Source organism: Galleria mellonella, unplaced genomic scaffold, assembly GCF_026898425.1.
Source record: "Galleria mellonella isolate WM207_F2 unplaced genomic scaffold, CSIRO_AGI_GalMel_v1 utg352, whole genome shotgun sequence".
In the NCBI taxonomy this organism is placed as follows: Eukaryota; Metazoa; Arthropoda; class Insecta; order Lepidoptera; family Pyralidae; genus Galleria; species Galleria mellonella.
This window is the reverse complement of record NW_026442084.1, coordinates 3715673-3739010: the sequence shown is the minus strand read 5'-3', so window position 1 is coordinate 3739010 and position 23338 is coordinate 3715673. Positions and strand designations below refer to the sequence as shown.

The 23338-nt window shown below is 34.2% G+C and overlaps 1 protein-coding gene across 2 annotated transcripts in view; it reads left to right on the top strand.

The window, feature by feature from the left end:
* LOC113519480 (uncharacterized) overlaps positions 1–23338 on the top strand; it is a 295148-nt gene that overhangs the window by 225230 nt on the left and 46580 nt on the right. The window lies entirely within an intron of this gene.

The window sequence follows — 23338 nt, the reverse complement described above, 5'->3', positions numbered from 1 at the left end:
TTTATCAGATCACAAAAAACCTATCATCATCGTCACCATATCAACCGTTAACTGTCCACTGCCAAACATAAGCTTCCGGGGGGAAAGGGATTGTTAGCAATGGTGTTTGACAGCCCCATTGCTAGCAATATGCCCTATTAGGTCAACCTCCATAAAACAATACACTTTTAATTCGTCACGATGGGCACAAAAAACATCCTTGTCTATCATCCTTCATCATCACCATTATCTCCCATTAAAAAAAAACATTTATAAAATAAATATTACATAAAACAGCATTAAATTTGCACTCAATAACTGCTCTGCATAACATATATTATATACATTAAAAGAATGACGGCTATAAATTTAAAGTAACAAATTGGCAGCCTTAATGTAACATTGCAAGGATTGTTGGAATATCAAGGTCCTTGCATACATTGTTATATTTTCTGCACATACGGATAATTGTTCAATACATTATTACAAATCGGTATATAAAATAATTTTTGTATTCTTTTATTACCTGTACAAATAAAGATTTTACAATAAAATGCATCTAAACATATTATTAATAAATGTTTATATTAGAATTATATGTTTATATTAGATTGTCTACATTATTATGTTATTAAACATATAATTCTACACAATACATAATTAATTCAGTAAAAAACTATAAATAAATAGTTTTTGAAATATAGTAAATAGATACATAATTTTCATTTTCACATGAATAAATTGCGTCATGCATTTTTTTTTTATACAACTTAGAATGGCAAACAAGCTGACGGCCCACCTGATGGAAAGTGGTAACCGTCGCCTATAGACATGAGCAGTACCATGGACATAACAGAGTATACTGTTTGGCCCATGATACCCCCCATGCGTTGCCATTCCTGAGGACTCAGGTGTTATTCCTCTGTACCCAGTAAATTCACGCCATATCCCACCCTTCAAACCGATTTATTAATGTCTATGGATTAGTAAACGAAGCTGATCTTACTAACTTGGTTTACTTTACTAGGTCTGTCATACAAGGAATTGATTGATTCTTTAACTTATTACACTAAGATCTTGTGATAGATCGTTTCTATAAGTTACAGTATTGTTATCAATTGATAGATTACTTACTAATAGTTTGATGGATCATAACAAGGATGAATACTAACTATTACACTTTCTCGATGCATGTTTTATGTTTTATAAGAAATGGGAATCAACGCGATCATTTCAGTAAATAAGAATTAATACTTGTGTATCTCTAACGCTCTCTCCTGCACTAAAATGTTTTGCTTTCGTACCTAGCAATTTCACTGCTATACTTACCATGCTATTTTACCAGAGGGAGACTTTGTTTGACAAAAGTCGACTGCTTGGGTACTTCTGTCCCATTCGTGTTTCAACCGTGAAGCAATTGTGTTTGCATGGCTGTGTTTCGGTTTGAAGGGTGGGAAATAGCGTGAATTTACTGGGTACACAGGAATAATACCTGAGTCCTCGGGAATGGCAATACATGGGCAAAACAGTATACTCTGTTATGTCAATAGTACTGCTCATGTCTATAAGCGACGGTTACCACTTTCAATCAGGTGGGCCGTCAGCTTGTTTGCCATTCTAAGTTGTATAAAAAAAAACATTATACTTTGCCGTGTGGTCCTGGCATAGAATAGGCCACCCCTTTCTTTCCCGTAAATATCGTAAGAGGCGACTAAGAAAGGGCGAAGGATAGACAGCAGCGTCCCTCTTAAAATATCTCCAAAGCTTAACTGCGATTGCTAAATCGCTTGCTAAGCGAGACGACTACTGGCAAAAACTCGTCAAGGGAGAGGCTTATGTTCAACAGTGGACAGTTTAAGGGTGATATGATGATGATAATGATATATTGCTTATCACCGTACCTCTCGCCATAGAGCTAGAGTTCATTAATTTCTTGAGTACTTGCTGTATGCCAGGTGGTAGTATTACCACTGTCCATGCACCCCATTCATTTCTACCTCGTACATTCAGATTATGAAATGAGCTTTCGTCTCCAGTTTTCCCCTTACAAGGGAATATGGGACCATAAAAATCGTGCCTACAAACATTTAAAAAGCCGGCAACATACAAGTAACTCCTCTCGTGTTGCGGGTGTTTATGAACGACAGTATCTGCTTTCCATCAGGTGAACCGTCTACTCGTTTGTCTCCCTAACAATAAAAAATATATCTTACACTTTAATAAAATTATCAAACCGAAACAGTAATACAAGTACAACGAATTAATGACAGAAACACGAATGAGACAAATGTACCCAAACAACGACTTTTATACAAAATCTCCCTCAACTCTCAAACACGTGAACACAAGAACGTCACGTGAACGCCAAAATGAAGGCTTACTACATCGTCCCCTAAAATTAAACAGTGTTTGCTTCCTAAACAAATCGTTTTGAAAGGAAAATACGGAGGCAAAGCCCGTTCCTTTTGTCAAAGAGCCGCCATTATGCATGAGAGTACATGCGACGAGGCGACCGCGGCGTCCTCCCTGCGATGTCTGGTCGACATACTGTGACACCAGAGCGTAATCTTTATTAATAATCTACATGAGTTTCCAATTCGGATTCGATTTAATCAAAAACTTATCTTTCTTTGAGATTGATAAAAAAATTATAAATGTAAATTAATATTAAGTCTTCTTATATTTTATTATTTGTCATTCTCTATATGGTTTTCATGAAAATACACGTGAAAAATTTGACTAAGTTTTATAAGAACAATATTTAAAAATTAATTTTCTCATGCATCTGTCTGAGATTTCCCGAATCAATTCGATTCGAATGGTCGACATTTATTTTCGACATTGAAAACTCTATCTACGAGAATACGCACCTAAAAATAATGTATGGTATTTTTTTTTATATTACAAATTTTGAAAAATATTTTTCTTCTATCAAAGAGCCGCCATTATGCTTGAGAGTCAAGGAGCCGACCGCGACGCCCTCCCCGTAATGTATGATCGGCGTACTTTCACACCGACGTGTAATTATTATTATTAAAATTAAAATTAGATATTTTAAATGCAAATTTCAAATGTTAATCACGAAAATGAAATCATATCCTTCGTAGCCCGTTTATATTTTCCGAATGTAGACTGTACCTTTTTTGAAATTTATGTGACTTCACTACCATACTATAACCACCCATTAACTTCCTATAGTTGGGCATAGGTCCTATAATACTTGTATTAGCCTACTTTCACTTATTGGCAGGTTTTGTTTCTAATTTTCTCATCTGATACTGATATACATCAGTAGTACATAAGAGGCATCTAATACTGTACTTTGTTCCCTTAGATGCCTCTTATGACATTCAGAGAACGAAAATTAGTAGTGACGTCGTCACACGAAAAATTTCAATGCAAAACCCTAAACCGTAACGTATCATATTCGAACAGATTTACGAACAAAAATTCTCGACATGTTTACTCCATTATAGTATTTCCAAAATTATTTCACCTGTAACATGCAGAAATGGCTTTTACGACTTTGCCAAAGTTTAGCAATAGTAGTTACGAAGAAAAACGGGCAGAACTCTTTGTAGAAGGATCAACGCTTACTAACAGAATAAAACGAGGTGGAATGACGAAATGTTTTTTTACGAAATTCAATTACTCGACTTAAATATTGATAGATTTGATTGACATAGATATTTAGTTATATAAGAAACTCTACTACATTTTTGTACTACAGGAATTCAATAATAATTATATTAATTTCTTGGGAATATACGTCGACCCTTAAAGTTACAGTTGAAGAATTCAGTTCTAATAGATGTAATATATATCAATACATATCAATAGAAGAAAAAAAACTGACCGATTGATCAATAGCTGAAATTGATGCTGCTAAATCAATTATCATTAATTATTACTATACAGAGAACTTCTTTATTTAACTTAAATACAGAGGAATACTCGTAACACCTGAGTCCTCAGTATCTTGGCTGAAACAATATACTCTGTTATCCCCATGGTATTGCTCATTGTTATAGGCGACGGTTACCACTTGCTATTAGGTAGGTTGTCAGCTTGTTTACCATTCTAATGTAGCGTTAGTAACTTTGGTAATATAAATATAATAATAATAATGGTGGCTGTTATCGTACACTACCCTACAATTGTAGTTTTTTATGGTTCCAATAAATACATTTTAATTTTTTTTTTATACAAATGTAGGTATTATATTGTATTTGTATTACTAACAAAGTACGGGCCATAGTTTGAATAAAACTTTATTAATTATGAAGTCTAATGATAAAAATAAATATATAAAATAAAAAATTATGTAACCACCTTTAACAAAAATAAATTTATTATATGAAACAAACCAAAAAACTACACAAATTTGTAAAGATTGTGGATATAATTAAAAAGTTCAATGCCCGTCACTGCCTGAGTCAATCTTGTCCTGCTGAATGGCACTTCCCTGGTCTGGTGAGGTAGCAGGCACGGGAGTTTCTGCGGCTTAGCGTGCAGGGAAGGCTACTGAGCTTCAGAGCAGGTGTTGATGCTATGTAGATGGTACCTGACGGTACCTTGTACTCCTAATATCGTTCTGGGGGACTTCTTTACCCCTAAAGTTATTCTAGGGGGTTTCTTTACCCCCTAAGTTTGTTCTGGGGGTTTTATTTAAATTGAAATTACTTTATAAGACATAAAATTCAGCAAGGAAGTACACATGTCTTAATTAGACAGATAGCGGATCCAAATGGACAATCTGGTTTCTCTTTCAGAGCTATGAAGATAGTAAATTTAAAATCCATACGTTATCATGTACTTGTCTTCGGTTAGCTGTGCGGTTAATAATATAACGAAGAGATAATTTCTGCTCATCTCTTATGAATAGGCGTTAAATTTAATTGTAACATCATATACATGGTACACTACATTGCATAAAAAAAAAGTTTATTACTCACTCTTTATTTTTCTATTTAAATGAGTAAAAATGTTGCAAGATTTTGTCTTTTGAAACAAACGAATAAACGCGTAGGAGCTAAAAAACTTTCTGGAAACTTTTCCATTAACTGGTAGGTAGTTGTTTCTCCGTATTAGGATTAGGTTCTCTCGTGTCTATGTGTGTGTGATAGCGTAGTTTTTTAAGTATTTGCAGTATATCTACTAGCGACTTTGAATTAAGTTGTGTATATACATACAATTGTTTGTCCTAATTGTCTGTCAACATACAGCCAAAAGTAGAAACTGATATTTGGTACTTAGATTTATTTTATAATGAAATCATCCGCTAAAAAAACGATTTTTTTAAATTTCAACTTAAAGAGACAACATGACGCTACGCGTGTAAAGCCACGGGCAATAACTACTGTATATACGAAAAATATGCACGGCGCTTTCAACTATATCGAGTCGATCATACTATATTGACTCGAAATTATTGTTATTTTGAAATTTTATTCAAGAAATTTCTGCCCTAATATATTCTATAGTGTGTGTTTTTTTCTATACCACTGTGGTGGCAAACAAGCATACGGCCCACCTGATGGTAAGTGGCTACCGTAGCCTATGAACACCTGCAACACAAGCAAAGCAGATACTACTACTACTACCTTACTAAGTTAGCTAATGATTTCGATATCATCCTGTATATATATATATATATACACATGTGAATGTATATGTATATACATGTTACTGTATATGTACGTGTATATATAATGTATGTGTATACTTATATTTAATGAAAGTGCAAAGAGAAGAGCGTCTACAGCTCGAGCTCGAGTTACAACCGCTCATGATTAAGGATCTCAAATTGATCCCGAAACTAGTCGAGCTTCTAGATTTAATTATACATAAATTAAATAGGGGTATCATGGGCGTAACAGTATACTCTGTTATGTCCATGGTACTGCTCATGTCTATAGGCGACGGTTACCACTTTTCATCAGGTGGACCGTCAGCTTGTTTGCCATTCTAATTTGTACAAAAAAAAACCAATAGTCATTAAAATAAATCAAAATGTGTGTTTACGAAACTTTTAACAAAAAACAATAACAGTGATCATTGAATGAAAATCGCTCGCTTCGGTGTAAATAATCACCGTGTTTTGACCTTTCGCCACAGTCACTTGGGAAGGCGAGGGAATAAAACATCAGACGCTAGCTTCGCCTGAGTGAAACGTCATCAAATAATCACCCCGATGAAGTATGGGTAGGGCGCGACCCGACTATACAAGTCCTTATTATTATCAAGGTTGTCACAATCGGTCAAGGCTTCTAAACTTTACCCCTCAATTACCCCGAATTTTACTCGTATGTTAATTTAAACCAATAATAGACTATTTTATAATATAATACCTACTACACTAGTAAAAAAAATTTGAAATAAAAATTTATTTATTTGCCTAAAGCACTGTATAATATGGTTTACTGAGAGAGAATGCTTTTAACATTAAGTCCGCCATGTACACATATATGTACTTATGAAAAATATTTAAAAAAATATAGTACATTAAAAATAAAAACCTCAATACTGAGTCATTATCATATCAACCAATAACTGTCCACTGCTGTATACAGGCCTCCCCCATAAGGGGGAGTTTTGCCAGTAGTTCCCACGCTTGGCAGAAGACTTTGGGAGAGGGAGACTTTATACAAAAGTCGATTGCTTGTGTACCTCTGTCCCATTCGTGTTTCTACCGTGAAGCAGTTGTGTTTGCAAGGCTGTGTTTCGGTTTGAAGGGTGGGATATGGCGTTAATTTATTGGGTACAGAGAAATAACACCCGAGTCCTCAGGAATGGCAACGCATGGGGGGTATCATGGACGAAACAGTTTAGTCTGTTATGTCCATGGTACGGCTCATGTCTATAGGCGACGGTTATCACTTTCCATCAAGTGGGCCGTCAGCTTGTTTGCCATTCAAAGTTGTATAAAAAAAAGGTAGGTTGGCAACCGTAGGTTTTTAGTGATGTTTTAAGAGGAACGCTGCTACCCTTCCCTCGACTAATAAATTCCCTTACCCGCCTCTTGCAATACCCACGAGAAAAAAGGGGTAGCCCGTTCTATGCCGGGACCACACGGCAATTCTGAGTAATTTAATATAATAATACAGAATCAGTACTTACGATTCAATGGGAATCATGGAAATTGATGCAGAATTGGCTACATTGTATCCATCCATATCCATCATAACCCCCATCATATCAGCCTTCAATTGTCCACTGCTGAAATTAAGCCTCCCCTTGGGGGATTTTGCTAGTAGTTGCCACATATATATATATTTGTATATGTGTGTATATGTATATATATATATATATATATATATATATATACATATATATAATCATCTCGATATATTATCTCTTTATAATATTGTTACAAGTACTAACTTAGATAATTTTATAAGTTACAAACTCAATTTTTCCCTAATCTACATCCCAAAGCAACTTTAAAACTCTAGTGATTACACTTTTAATGTAGACTTATTTCCATATAATATATTCGTCTTACTTTTAAACTTTTAATATAATATGTAAGTACATATACGTTTTACTTATTTCGGTCGGTATGAATTTAAGGTTTTATAAATTGGAATTTCGACTTTATAGATATTTTTTAACATCTCTATAAATTATTGATGCCCATTAATTCTTCTCTTTCCACGTCTAGGGAAAGTAGATAAAGTTATGTTTGAGAAATCAGTTCAGGGTACGATAGGACTGATATACCTGAAGAAGGTAAAAGCCCTTTAAATAATAAAAAAAATATATGGACTTTATTGTGATTTTTAAATACAAAAACTTTACGAATAATAAAATTTAAAATTTTCTAAAATTTGGATGTTTGTTTCTTAATCACACTGAACAGATTTGAATTGGTTTGATACATAAATAGACCTTATACTGGATTAATATTGATGTTACTGATAGAAAGACTATATACTATTGACTTGAACACCATGGACATTATAAAATATACCTACTTTGATGTCAATGGTAACTTTATATATGTTTACATACTTTCTTAAGGACTATAATGTTATAAAAAATTTTTATAAAAAAAATAAAGAATTTTATATAAAAAAAAGAGTATCTCCATACAAATACTTAAAAAAAACCGGTCAACTTTTTCATACAATTTTGCGTGATAAATAGTTATGAGAGATATGATGAGTCCTTTATTAATTCTATATTTATTTTGTTTTATAAATTTTGCATCTTTTTAATGCGTAAAAACTAATTTTATTTATCAAATAATTAAATATAGATGCGTCAAGATACATTATGTGCGTAAGTATTGTATATAAAACACTGATAAAAAAACGAATCAACTAATTTGACAATCAGCTGACAATAAGTTGACCTATTTTTGAGACTCGATGCTCTATCTATATAATCTAAGGTTACAACTTTCGTACCCTTTAATTTCACTGCCATATCCCTTCAAACCGAAACACGGCCATGCAAGGATAGCTGTTTAACACCCGAAACACGAATGTGACAAATGTACCCACGCAGAGGACTTTTATACACAATCTCCCTCTGGTACAAGTATATTGATTGTTCACAGTAATTTTCCGTTTATTCAACAACACCATGTAGATAACTGCGGCAATAAACCCTTAAAATCGATGACGGATTCACTCCACTGACCTCTTTCTATTGTATGTCTACACGAGTAGGTATATGTTCTATACAATGCACCTTTCAGTATATCGCCCGTCTATTGTTATGGGCCTTTGTTACTCTTGTCACGTTATTAATATTATAATAATATATTGCTTTTAGAAAAAAGTGGTGAATAGATATTTATAATTTTTTTTTGCAACATAAAATGGCAAACAAGACGACGGTTCACCTGATGGCGAGTGGTGACCGACGCCTATAGACATGACCAGTACCATGGACATAACAGATACTCATAATACCTTTCATGCGTTGCCATTCCCTCAGGAGTCCCCAGACTAAGATGTTACTGCTTCTTTACCCTATATTTTCACTGCCACACCTAAAACATATAGGCTCCGGTTTAATTCCTGCATAGAATGGGCCAGCCCTTCCTTTTCCGTGGGTGTCGCAAAAGGCGACTAAGAGAACTTAATGATCGAGTTACGAGCAATAGTATTTCTCTTAAAATATCACCAAAAGCCTAACTGCGGTTGCTAACCCACCTGCCAAGCGTGGCAACTACTGACAAAACTCCCCTTATGGGGGAGGCTATGTCCATCAGTGGACAGTTAACGGCTGATATGATGATACACCTAAGCAAATTTTGTTTATAGTATCTTTTAAACTATATTAAATTTTAAACGTTTACGTTGTTAAATACTACCTACATACATACCTCATTTTTATTTATTAAAGAGAATAAAGAGAATTAGCAAAGAATAATATATTTTATGTTACAATCAACAACCATATATGAACATCTAGTTACCATAGCGACCTAAACACAGATATATAATTACACTGATTTAAGATCACTAGACGTGCCACATACTGGAAGTGCTTCCATAACATTCCCTCTCCTTTTTCAAGCCAAACTCATTATATAGCTTTATTAGCATTGGCTTGTAAACAGGCTTCGTAAGAATATCAGCAAGCTGTTCTTCAGTTGATACTTCTTCTATAGTGACTTCTCTTTCACATACACAGTGTCTTACACAGAAGTGTATCGGCTTTATGTGTTTTGCTTTATGGTGTAGTTCATATGATGGATTATGTACTAATTTGATTGTAGAGTCAATGCGTAGAGTAGGCATATTAAGATTTTTAATTTTAAATACTCATTTGCATTGTAATCCTTTTCTGTTCTTTAGCAAATGTGTCATTTTTAATGTCTCATTCTCATATAATGAATTTATTTCTTTATTCATTGCCTCAATCCACTTATCCTTTTCAGGACTGTTTAAGACTTTTTGGTATAAAGATGACTCAGAAACAGATATAGCCTCATTAATAACTTCCTCAAAATTGAATCTCTCAGGAGGTTTAATTCGGCTACGATCACGAAGTTGTCGCCCCATCGTTGCTTCTATTTCATTTTCGTCCATTTCATTATCTTCTCTAAACGATTCAATATTTTCATCTCTACCATTTGTCTCTATATGTGAATTTAAATGAGAATCATCATCAGTTCCACAATTTGTAGAAGGTATTGGTAGTACATATGTTTTATTTCCTACTGGCTCTACATTAGGTTTTTCTGGAGGTTTGTCAATCTTGCGTTTTTCTAGTAAAGATTTCTCATCAAATACTACATCACGTGATCTCGTTAATTTTAGATTTTTCACATCGTAAACGCGATATCCTTCATCTCCATCATACCCAATAAGTATTCCTTTCTCGGCTTTACTCTCTAACTTTCTCAATCTTTTCTGTTTTGGGATATGTACATAGCAATTGCATCCTATAATTCTGAGATGATTTATTTTTGGCTTTTTATTATACCATAGCTCATGCGGTGACTTTCCATCTACTGGAGTTGGTCCCGTTCTATTGAGTATATAGACTGCAGCTTTAGATATTTCAGCCCATAAACCGTTTGGTATCTCATTATGAGCATGCATAAGTGCTCTTGACATCTCCACAATTGTACGATTTTCTCTTTCAGCAGAACCATTTTGTTCAGGAGTATATGGCATTGTCAACATTTGCTTTATTCCAAATTCTTTCAAAGTATTACGTACCTGTTCGTTATCAAATTCTCCTCCATTATCGCTCAACAACCCTTGAATGACGTGTCCAAAAGTATTAACTTCAGCTAGAAATTCCTTCAAGCGAGCATGTACCTCTGACTTGTGTCTCAAAAAGTAGATCCAACGATATTTCGAGTATTGATCTTTAAACAGAACATAATATTTAAATTTTGAAATTGAATAAGAAAATGGTCCACAAACGTCTGTGACAATTAGCTCTCCAGGTTTGGTAGCTTTAGGTCTTTCTCCGAACTTCTTTCTGTGGCTCTTGCCGAAGATACAGCCTTCACAAATGTCAGCAGAACTGGAATCTAGCCTTATTCCAAGCTCTTTTTGTATTAATTTAGCTACATGACGACAATTTTGGTGCCCTAAACGTTCATGATACAACTGAAGATTCTGTAGCGTCGATAACTGGTTTGCTTCATTTTTAGGCATTAATAGTTTTACATTTAATTTATATAAACTACCATGCTCCTCACGATTTCCAACTAAAATCACTTTACCATTATTCTTCATACAACATGATCGAGCAGTTGATTGAAAAAGACTATTTTTAAGCACATCTTGCGCAGCTAGTACAGAGAACAAGTTTCGTTGTATACTTGGTACATACCATACATTAGTCAATGTTATCAACTGTTTTTGTCCATTTATATCAGCTTCAAGTTGGATAGAACCTTTGCCAATGGCTTCAATTCCGTCCCCGTTAGCAGTCGTAATTGTATGAGGATCATGAAAGTACTCGAAAGACTGAAATACATCTCTCCTATTAGTTACATGACTTGTCGCGCCGTTATCTACGTACCATGATTCTTTATGAAGATTTTTATCATTGCAAGCTAGAGCTAGACCTGTCGACATTACTGCATTCGTAGATTGCTTTTGAGGTTTTGGAGGTCTACCATCCGCAATCCACTTTTTACATGACCTGACTTTGTGAAACCCTTCTCCACAATAGTTGCATTTGAACTTTTTCTTCTTACTTTGCTTCTCATTACGTTTCTCACCTCGTACCATAAGAAGTTCATTGCTACTTTCACCTTCATCTATATTTTTCTTTAAAGACCTTTCATATGCGCACAGCTGAGTAGTCAAGTTCTCTATCGTATGATCATTCACTGACATCAAGGCCCAACTAGATTTGAAATTGAAGTACTCCTCAGGAAGTGAATCCATAATTTTACATATCAACAACATCTCTGGTAGTTCGGTCTTGCCTTGTTTCATTAAGATCAGATTTACTTCATGCCATAAATTCTTTGCTGTAGTCAAGTGTGTCCCCATATCGTGAGTAGGATCAAGCTTGTATCCAAAGAATTGCATGCAGACATCATAAAAGCGATCTTGTGATACTCTTTCATAAAGCCGGTTCAGTTCATCCCAAGCTTCTTTAGCTGTAGGAAAACGCATAACTTTGGCGAGCATTTTCTCTGTCATATTGGTGGTGAGTAGTAAAAATGCAGTGCTATTGATTCGCTCATAAGCATCGTACTCTGCTTTATAAGTCGATATAGCTCCCGGTGTGGCAGTGGTACTTGGATGTGTTGGCTTTGTGAGTGTCCCTTGAACCGCTTCCAAGGCTCCGGCGTGTGTTCTCAACAGCATCAACACTTGAAATTTCCAAGTGGTCCAGTTAGTTCCGTCGAACGGTCGAATGTCGAGTTTTACATTTGTAGACATGTTTACACTCTCTCCGAACCTTTGTTCTTTACAAACTATCTATTTACCGAGGTCCCGAACGCTCTGCTACCATATTAAAGAGAATAAAGAGAATTAGCAAAGAATAATATATTTTATGTTACAATCAACAACCATATATGAACATCTAGTTACCATAGCGACCTAAACACAGATATATAATTACACTGATTTAAGATCACTAGACGTGCCACATACTGGAAGTGCTTCCATAACATTATTGCCGATCTTTCGAAAAATTTTCGAATTCAAGCGTGTAGATAGTGTTTATAAATATACATGAATTCTAAAGAGAAAGGACATGATTTTTCAACCCCTACGGTTGTCCATTCACTTTAATAATTTGAAATTTATTTTGTGTTTATAATTTTTTTTTATACAACTTAGAATGGCAAACAAGCTAACGGCCCACCGTGGAAAGTGGTAACCGTCGCCTGTAGACATGAGCAGTACCATGGACATAACAGAGTATACGGTTTCGCCCATGATACCCCCCATGCGTTGCCATTCCTGAGGATTCAGGTGTTATTCCTCTGTACCTAGTAAATTCACACTTAAATACATACATACCTACATATAAAAAATATCTATACGAATATAAACAGACATATTCATGAATATAAATGTTTGTATTATTGTACGAGAATCGAACTCGCGACCATCAATGGTAAAGCGGTGTGTTAAACCCCAATACCATCGAGGTATTTTATAGATTCCACACATAAAATTTAACACTGGATTAGTAGAGCTTCGGAAATGAGGCTTAATTTTTTTTATCAAAAAATCCGGTCTCACCACAATCTGTGCCCAAATTAATATTTCAAGAGGTTTGAAGAAAAAGTTGGAGGGCCCTCAAAACATGAAGTGCCGCTTCAAATTTATCCGTGAAATTTTAAGATCTAACAGAAACGATTATTAACATAGGATAATGGTATCTTTTTATCATGTCATTACGTCACTGTACCTGTTTTATCATTCTTCAAAAACGTCCATTACATCGTGATAATCAGTTCCTCTATTCCTAAAATTAGCACAAAAACAGTTTGTCTATTAGTAACTTTTGCCTACTGCTTCGCTCGCGTTATGATATAACACTTTCTTAGCAAAAACTAAATTTAAAACTTCGTCTTCCTGACTTAAAATGACCAAATTTATATACAATTTTTTATCTAAATCAAATCATTCCTTGTCTCACACCTTTACAGGTAGAAGAAATTTAAAACTGCTGAAAACGTTTTGTTTGTACTCGTGTATATATATAATAATGAAAGGTCTGAAAAACCTTTCATACTTTTAACTTCAAAAATAATTTTCAAGAATTTTTATTTTCAATCAAATTTTCATAGTTTTATACTTTTATTATTATATAACGGGTTATGTTCTGCGAAACTGTTTGAAATGATGCCTACAGCCACCTTTTACCACCGCTCCACCTTGTCACACTGCTTGCCATGGACAGAGAATTCATCCTCACACTTTTAAACCTAAATGGTCATGTACAGTGCGGTTTCAGAGAAATTTTCTCTCACGAATGCCCAGGTTGTGGAATGGGCTCCTTGCCAAGGTTTTCCCTAGAGACAGTATGGGGTTCTTCAAAATGGATATATTAAGGTTTCTTCAGGGTCGGCAAGGCGCACGTGACACCACTGGTGTTAAAAAAAAATCCTCTTGGCAGAGACCTCAGTCCCCAACCTATGCGTTCGTGTGAAGAAACTTCTCTGAAACCGTACTATGGGACCATTTAGGTTCTAGCGTCAGACAATAAATTCCCTGTCGAAGGTGAGCAGTGCGAAGACAAAAGATGACTACCTGGTGAAACTAAAAATTAACCATTTTCATGTCTCTTTTTTTTTTGGGAAAAATATACAGTGTCACTGATAAAACATTACTTTATGATGGATGCTAATAATTTAGATATCACCTGTAGATATATATCTAAACTATTTTCTGAATAATAAGAACTTTATGACTATTACCGTGCATTTTCTCGCCTTTGCCTTAGGTTATTATGTATTACTGGTTTACATTAGCTAATGTGACTCGTTGCTCGCCCACCTGTTTATTTATATAATATATTTCCCAAAATATCTCTTTGGCACCATCCAAAACTGCTTCATTCCATTTTACGCCGCGTTTCCATGAAAAATACATCGCTATACCTATATTATAAATTAGCGGACGACGAACTGTCCAAATTTCAATGCAACCTCCTTACTCTGAGGTTCATATTGTTCAGGTCCCTTCAGCGTATTACTTTGTTAGCACTGGCATTGACTAATAAAATTTCTTTGAAGCAATTCGTACATATTATGGAATTGTGTATGTTCAAACTCTTTTATGTACTTTGACGTCAAAAAAATGTAACAAAAGAAAAAAGAATGTCGTTCATATTTTTATTTTTCAATTTTCTAGCCAAAAAAAAAGTTTTTTTATATAATTTCTTTCACTAGAAATATTAATTAAACTATTAGGAAATTTTTAATAATGAAAGATTAAATCTATTTATTTAATACAGTCGAATTTCACATACAAGTACAAATGTATCTACAAAATATATGTATCGTTTATCATAATAAATTAATATTAAGAATATCCTTACACTGCAAGTGTACTCGTAACTTATCACGATTGTTTTTTTTTTGTAGTGAATAATTTACCTATATTGTGTTAAATTAGCTTAAAGAGATCTCTTTCGGAACAAGTCCACTCTTGATAATAATATCTATATCCATTCTACTGTATGTTTTTCCTTGTAAATGTATTAAAAGATATGATTTGTATGTTTTATCTATAACCAAAACCAACGCAATGTGTCTGGGCGTTTAAAATTATTATTTTTTTTTATACCACTGGCAAACAAGCATACGGCCCACCTGATGGTAAGTGGTTACCGTAGCCTATGAACACCTGCAATACCAGAGGTATTACGAGTGCGTTGCCGATCCTGAAATAACCTCTTTACCCCCCATTTTGAAGAACCCCATGCTGTAGTCTCTTGGGAAAACCTCGGCAGGGAGCTCATTCCACAACCTGAGTGTTCGTGGAAGGAAACATATCTGAAACCCTGCAGTACGCGACCATTGAGGCTGTAAGACATGAGGATGAACTCCCTGTCGATGGCGAGCCGTGCGATGGTAGAAAGTGGCTGTGGGCATCATATTGAACAATTCCTCTGAGCACAATCCATTGTACAGGCGGTAGAACACGCAACAGGAAAGATATTCCCCTCGCCCCTGGAAAACAATAAAGGCGTGTATGTACTCTCAGACATGTCTCTGCCCATAGTTGAAAGTTTTGCTCTGGTCCCTGAGGTGGGCACGGACACTCGGCCCCTTCTCAAATATTCCTATGACAATATCTACTGCTATATGTACTCAGTTAGTAATAAAATTCTATTTTATTCTACTTATATACTCGTAAACGAACAAAATTATATGAAATAGCTTCAACCGCAACTGTCACATTCTTCAATTTATAAGCCAACCAAATCCATGCAAGTAAAGTACCATCCACACTCGTATCAATGCCATGCCGACAATAAACCCAGTGACAAGGGACCGACCCGTGACACAGCGTTTTGTCACCACTAATGCCTTCAAAATTCCGCGAACACAACGTCTTTCAACCTTAAAAAAGGACCTTTCACGTTGATCTGGGAAACAATGCTTCACTTCGCTCGGAAGACGCATTTATCTTAATTATATATTTGAGTCGCTAAGCGACTTATCATTGTCAAGTCTAAATTGTGGGGATTGAATTCAATAATCTGTTCATATGTTGGTAATTTAAATGGATATTCAGGGAATTACGTCATAGAATGTAAATGTCGCGTTCAGTGCAATTTCAAGGAAGTTGCCTTAATAAAGGAGTAGTTGTGGAATATATATATATATATATATATATATATATATATATATATATATATATATATATATATATATATATATATATATATATATATATATATATATATATGATATATATATAATGATATATTCAAGAAGTCAATATGTCGTTTTTCAACCAACTTCAAAAAAGAGATTCTCTCCTACCAAAAAGTTTGCCCTAGCTAGCTAGCTAAGACCCAGGCTATGTATAAACTTAAGTGTAATTTTTTTTTGTTTGAAATTTATCACAATATTGTACACCGATTTACCCGCTGACATTGATGCTCCTTTCCACTTTCGATTTGCTGGAAGAGAACTCTAGAGTTAAGCTCGCCTTTGTACATTTATTTACCTCTATCATATCTACAATAAAGTATAAACATATAAATAGAAATTCAATATAAAATAGCGACACCAAAAATAATTACCTGCCTTACATTAAAATAACCTTAGCTCATATAATACAAGTACACATGCACTAGCTTTTCACGTGAACTAATTAATTTAATGAAAGCAACAAACAAACTTGCATTGCCCCAGGGAAGGGAGTGACAGTGCAAATAAATGTAGTGATAATAAATACATATAACCATATTGTATTGTTACGCTCTTTGCAATATGGAAACACAATAGATGAAATGCTAGTCAAACCCAGTCGAATGGAAAAGAGTGCATAAACATTTAGAATGATTTCAAGCTTGATTGAAAGGTTTTCTTCAATTGATGATGATGGAATGATAACACCGGCAGCGATATTGGTGTGTCATATGATCGGTATAGTTGAATGCAGGTCAGTTGGTTCACCGCAGAAACGTCACCAAGAATTACTCACGTTGGTGGTTTCTAGAGGCCGCGTCGAAGTGGTCGGACAGAATAGCATACATCTCCATTTCAAATAACACGTGTATACCAAATTCCATAATAATTTAATTGAGCAGTTAAAACGTCAAGATGTGACATACAAGTAACTACAAACAAATTTTCTTTTGTTTTAATTATTAATAAACAATTATCCTTTCTAATATTATAGATGTAAAAGTGAGTTTGTTCGTTTGTTTATTTGTTACCTTATAGCGCCTTACGGCTTAACCAATCACTTTGATTAGTATACACATATTATATGGTGATGAAGAATCTGTTTGTATCTAGGCTACTTTTTTTTCCCGGCTAATAAACATATCCCGAGGGGGGAAAGGGATTGTTAGTAATGGCGACCAAAAATCCCATTGCTAGCAATATACCCAACCAGGTCGACTTCCACGCAGTTCCCCCTGGAAACTATCGTGGTTAATTCCTGATGGATTCATCATGATGGGCTAACTGGCCTGTTTTCATTCTCATCGAGCACCCTTCAGTGGTGCCTCGCCAGCGTATCCCGCTATCGCAGGCGGGGTTATCATACTATTTTCACACATTAAAAAAAAAATATCCCGATCACGCGAACGAAGTATTAAGAAAGAGCTAGTAATAATTTAAAAATATACTGTTTTTCATCAAAAATATATATGCCAAATATACCAAGATTGTTTACTAACTTCAAGTATTGTAAATGTAAACAAACAGATTATGGTCATACTTTCCTATGGTGCGATTATAGAATTTCACGGCGGATTAATTAACAATATAACTTCTTAAACGAAATCTCAGAATAAATCCCCAGTCACGACAGTATAATGTCTATTGTTTCCTTATTCCTTTGAATAGCTACTATTACAATATGGCGGAGAGACAAAGGATGACGATGCGGAAATGATTTATTGAATGATTAATGATTTATAAAACGACTAGCTATTCCACGCAGCTTCCCCCCACGCATCTATCTCTCTTTCCCATTGGAAATATCTTAAAATACTTATTCTCTAAAAAAATTATTTATTATCCTATTTAAGACCTAGTAATTTCAGGGGAAAAGGATTGCTAGTAATGCGAACTACCAATCCTATAGCTAGCAATATACCCTGTCAAGTTACCCTCCAAGACCTCCATGTGGTCCCCCCTGGAAACAATCGTGTTGAATTCCAGGTGTATTTCCATGATGAGCTAACTGACCTGCTTTCATCCTCACCTATCATCCCTCACTAGTACCCTGCCAGCGTATATCGATAGCGCAGGCGGGGTTACAATTTCATTATCATCCATTAAAAACCTAGTGGTTTTGTTTGTGCGTCGATCAATCATTTTACGTGTATTACGCGGATGGCTTTATCCCCTAGAAGTCCTAGAGACAATCCAACTGTGAGTACCGAATGGTTATGTAAGTCCGTCGTCCGGTTACGTTTAATATCCCCTCAGTCAGAACTAACCTACTTCAGTACTCTCCCTTAACTCGCGCAATACAGGTATTAAATAATATTATAGACTTAGATTATATAGATAGAGCATCGAGTCTCTATATCAGTGCCTCAACCCAGGATGTCTTGCAATCTAGGGTCAACTTTTCAACACCTTAAAGACCTCTTATATGGTACTCCAGGCGATGCCGGCACCTCGCTTTTGGAGGACCTGACAGCCCTCTTAATGCTCTCTGGAAAAATAAATGTCAGGTGCAAACCTTTGCGCTCTCAGTCAGCTAATTGTCAAATTAGAAAAAGGAATTTGAGCTGACTCCTTTTTTTAACGATATTTTGTGTTCTTAGATACTTACGCACACAATTTATCTTGACGTATTTATATTTAATTATTTAATGAATAAAATAAATTTTTACGCATACGGAATTATTCATAACTATTTATCACGCAAAATTGTATGAAAAAGTTAACCCGCTTGTCTCAAAATATTTGTACGGAAACACTCTATCTATATAATCTATTATAAACATCATGATGTTTTGTAGATAAAGATGTTAGAAGCAGCTCAGAAATATCTGAAGTCTGGTTAAATACCATTAATATAATTTTGTATATAAGCACTAGGATTATAACATTGATTATTAAGAATTTAAACTTAAGATAAAACATAACTAGATGGATAGATAGATAATTTATTTACATTACTTACAGCACACAAATTACAATAAAAAAAAACATACACATAATACACAGCAAAAGAGACAAAAGAATAAAAATAAAAAAGCACAAATAAAAAAAATACAAAAACAAAATATATTTAATTTACATTACATTTTTACTGTTAATAATAATAATAATATTATAATTATTATAATAAATAAATGAATGAATGATTTTTCCTTTTATACATATATAGTTTCTAATTTTTACCTGCGATACCGTTGACATGACCGGGATATATTCACTGATCAGAGGGCCTACCATAAAATGTTTTCCGAAATTTCGGAGCCAACCAAAACAGAAATTTGATATTAAAATTACATAATACATGCCGTTTGGAAATATTAAAAATGTTAAAATATTGTTCCTTTTGACTTTTATGATAGGATGTATGACGAACGAAATGTTAAACTCCATTTATTAGTCCGATTTTAATATAAATAAAAACACAAAATTGAGTTCGAAATTTCGGAATTTTATTTCATGGCAGACCCGCAGAATATCGTGATCAGAAATCAAATAGTACGTGTATACCAAATTTCATAAAGACAAGTTCATAGCCTTTAATCAAACTCCCTTGACAGTGTTTCTGAATAGAAGACAAAACTTTTAAGACAAAAACATGTTCCTTCCTAAAGGTTGGCAATGCATCTGCAATTTCTCTAATGTTGCAGGTGCCTATGGGCGAGGGTAATCAATTACCATCGGGGATTATGCTACAAAAAAATTTACATTTGTAATATTACTACGTTTTACCCACGACTTTGTCCATATGGCCGTGATATGTTCACTAACAGGGATGAAAAATAGCTTATAACCTACTCTGTGCCATCCAAATTTCAATGACTAGTTAAGCCATTAAAATGTTATAAGGTAACAAACAAACTGACTTTCATATTTATAATATTAGTAAGGATTAACAAGAATAATGTAATCCTTACATTAATAACGTTATATTTTATAAGGATAGCAACGAATATAATGAGAAATTATTTTGATACACTAAGTAGATTGTTTAAAACGAGATGAAATTTTCAAATTTCAAACAAATCCACCAAATAATAAAATCTCAACGCCACGTAAAACGATCCATTTCAAACGGTAATGACGTAACAAAATTATAAGAATAATATCGGAAAATGAAAAACGACGTCGATATCTCACCGACTCAAAGAGCAAGAAAATTAGAGGGGAGGATATTTTTAAGCATTAGCCCGATAAAGTGGTGGGTGGGGGGGAGGCGCTGGAGGATTTTCCAATGGTATAATCTGACGATAATAAGTGCCTGACCAAAGATATCGGTTTAAATAGATGTCGCTATTGTAATTCGTGAGTCATTATCGTAAAAAAAGAATACCAATGAAATTCTCTGAGTGTATACATTACAAAATAGCAATATATTGAGCAAATGAACAAATAAAAATTATACCTTCTTATTCATGACGTATTGTAGTGACATAACCATTTAATTTGTACGGGTAATGTAAAAAATTTGTTTTTAATAACTTAAGTCATCAAAAAATAAAAGCGTATGCAAAGCAAGACAAAAAATATGCTCACACTTCCATGCTTTGCTAATAGTATCTCGTTCTATCTATTACTGTCTATGTATGTCATATATTTTAGGACCGCAAGTGCTATCCTAAATCTATAATCAAGCAACGCCATCTAGGTCCTACGTAAAGTTCATACTTATATACTAATGTACATATATATTAAACATAGAAAACACACAAACCAATAAAAACTCATAAATGTTTGTATTGTGATACAACGCAGACAACGTCGTAGGAATAACTATTTTTCTAACATATTGCAGTACTTGCGTCGTCTATTCACTTAGAAGTCTGTGTACTTATGAGTAAGAAGTCCATTCACGGTACACATTTATTTACACACGTTACAAACACTCCTCTCCTTACGCAAGATTTTGAATAATTAAATTTATACGATACATCAACGTATGTATATTTCGCTTCATTTCAGTAAATAACTAAGTTTTAACAGCAATAATGAAGATTATCTTCTGTACTCGTAAACTAATTACTTTTCAGTTAATGAAAGTTCAATACGAAATTCTCACCAAAAAATTTTGGTGACTTTTTTAATTATAATTGACTCCCGTTTTGCTCCCACACTAATAGCCAATATTAAAGCTTTTTTCAACCGACATCAAAAGTAGGCGGTAATCAATTTGGTTGTATTTCTTTTATGTTTGTTACCTTATACTTCAATTAGTTATAAACTTATTCGACAACGCGCGCCTAATACCCCTGGTATTGCAGGCGTTCATAGGCTCCGGTAACCGCTTACCGTCAGGTGGACCGTATGCTTGTTTGCCACCTCAGTGGTATAAAAAAAATTGGAAAATTTTTATCTGAAAAAATATACTTACAGATTGGTCTCATAAAATTGTTTTCAAAATCGGTTCAGTGCTTAATTTTGAAGTGAAAATAGCTTTTTGTCCCTGTTGAAGTCGGTTTTGTTTTGGAATGATTAAGAGAAAATTCTTGCCTAAACAAAGAAAGTAAAAAAAAATTAATTACACAATACCAATACAATCTAAAGAATTATTTTCATTTAGCGTGCTTCAATCTTCAAATCTTAAATTTTAATGTTTCACAGATCATGTTTCTAGAATTTTTGCTAAGAACCAATTTATTTAATTGACTCGAGTAAATACTCCTGTTAAATTCACAGCTCAAAATCTCTTTAGAGAATGAATCCCTTTCAAGAGATTATATGTGATGAAAGGCAACCAAAGTCATTAATTTAAAGCCACCACTAAATCGGATTTAAAACAAAACAAACAAAACGGCGAGTCCAAGGTTGGGGTCAAAGGTTCTGAAGGTCGTGAAAGGGCTTTAAATTTAAACATAGACCCGTCTCTGCGTATAGTTAAACTAGAACTATAGTGCGAAAATAAACTTGAAAGAAAGAAAAAAAAGTTCTAAATACTTCTTTTTTTTCTTTCTTTCAATATTATAATTATTATAAGTGTCAATAGAACTTCATGAAAATATAAACAAACAAATAATGCACCCAACTATGTATAAAATAGCCCATTAATAGTAGTAAAAATGAAAAACAAAAAAAATATATTCGATTGAATGTTTCTAAATTCACTTAGTGTTTCTAAATTCACTTAGTGTTTCTAAATTCACTTAGTGTTTCTAAATTCACTTAGTGTTTCTAAATTCACTTAGTGTTTCTAAATTCACTTAGTGTTTCTAAATTCACTTAGTGTTTCTGTAGTAATTTCAACAAGACTTGATTACCATTAACTTCTATAGAAACAAATTATGGACGAAGTATTCTCAAGATATTGTAAAAGAACTATGGAAATAAAGCAAAACAATTATTGCATGAGTAAAACCTAAAATAATACACTATACCAAGCCATCTGGCTAACATCATTACGTTTGAGTTGTGCCAGTAGTTGCCACGCTTGGCAGGCAGATTGGCAGCCCCAGTTAGACTTTATAAATGTCTTAAGGGGGACGCTACTATCCATCCCTCGCCCTCCTTAAGTCGCCTTTGATTAACATAATTATAATATATTATCTTTGCTTCTAAAAAAAGACCTAAGAATGGGACGAAAATGGTTTAAAATTGAAGTCATTAAGTACATAATAATATAATTGGTATCATCATCGTCATGTCAGCTGTTAACTGTCCACTGCTGAATATATGCCTTGGCAATAGTTGCCACGCTCGGCAAGCGAATTGGCAACCGCAGTTAGGCTTTAGTGATATTTTAAGAGTGACACTGGTGCCCAACCCTCGACTATTAAGTTCGCTTTGTCGCCTCTTACGACCCTACGGGAAAGGAAGAGGTGGCCCGTTCTATGCCGGAAGCATACAGCATAAAATGGGCCATCCTTCCATTCCCATATAATAGGTATAATGCCCACCAATACTGGTTTCAAAATACATATTTTCAAAATAAATAATACTTTGATATATTTTTTTATTTATTTGTTTATTCTTTATTGACCACATTACAAAAAAATGTCTGGTACAAAAGGCGAACTTAATACGAGTACTAAATAGCTAGCATTCTCTCCCAGT